The sequence below is a fragment of the Sinocyclocheilus rhinocerous genome, unplaced genomic scaffold (assembly GCF_001515625.1).
Source record: "Sinocyclocheilus rhinocerous isolate Xijiao unplaced genomic scaffold, SAMN03320098_v1.1 C36149403, whole genome shotgun sequence".
In the NCBI taxonomy this organism is placed as follows: Eukaryota; Metazoa; Chordata; class Actinopteri; order Cypriniformes; family Cyprinidae; genus Sinocyclocheilus; species Sinocyclocheilus rhinocerous.
Window position 1 is genome coordinate 1 of NW_015774369.1, and position 858 is coordinate 858.

An 858-nucleotide genomic window follows, 5' to 3' on the forward strand; every position below is an offset into this window, starting at 1 on the left:
GACATCTACACTTTAGAGGGTGAGAGGAAACAGATCAGGGTCCTTTGAGACTAGCTCCAAGTTCCCCTCACTTCCTCTGGAAACACAGTTATAGTATGTGTGAAAGAGAAGAGAGAGAAATTTACAGCATTTACATTTCCCAAATCCCTTACACAAAGTTAATCATCTTAATGGATGAGAAAAGTTGCAAACTCCCATAATGTCGAATCTGCCCATAAATGTTTACAAGATCCCTTTCAGTTTTAAAGGAATAATAAAGGAATGGCATTCGATCTTTCCCACACTCCCTTTGCCTTAGGAGTAATAGATGGAGCGCCGTATTCGATGATCACAGATTTCCCTTGGCTTCGCTCGTTACGCACAGCAGAGCCCAACAGTTATGCCCGATATGACTTTGAGGATGATGAAAGTAGTAAGTAACACACTGTCCATTATGAAAGAATAAAGTTCAGGTGTTAATATTCATCACAATACAATGAAATTCAAATACAAATGCATCTTAACTATAGCACAATCATTTAGCCATGATGTTTGTTCAACCATTTATTTTCCAATATTATTTTTCCATCTTTTGATTATACAATTATATTAATTATATAATATATCATTTTTGAGCTTGGTTAGTTAAATGTGTTTGAAAGAAGCCTCTTTTGTTCACTAAGGCTGCATTGATTTGTTCAACAACAAAAAAAAACTCTCTCTCTCGCTCACTCTCTGAAATCTTCCTTTCTGTCAGCCACTATCTATGCGCCGCGGCGTAAGGGACAGCTCTCGGCCGACATCTGCATGGAGACCATCGGTGAGGAGATCTCGGAGCGACGGCAGACACGTAGGGGTGTTTTCCAGCGTGTGGTGGTC

At 39.6% G+C, this 858-nt stretch overlaps 1 long non-coding RNA gene across 1 annotated transcript; it reads left to right on the top strand.

Moving 5' to 3' along the window:
* On the top strand, positions 1–849 carry LOC107735574 (uncharacterized). Its single transcript, XR_001639449.1, has 3 exons — positions 1–19; positions 299–412; positions 737–849. It is a non-coding gene; the product is annotated as an uncharacterized LOC107735574 (long non-coding RNA).
* Positions 850–858: the final 9 nt, after the last annotated feature.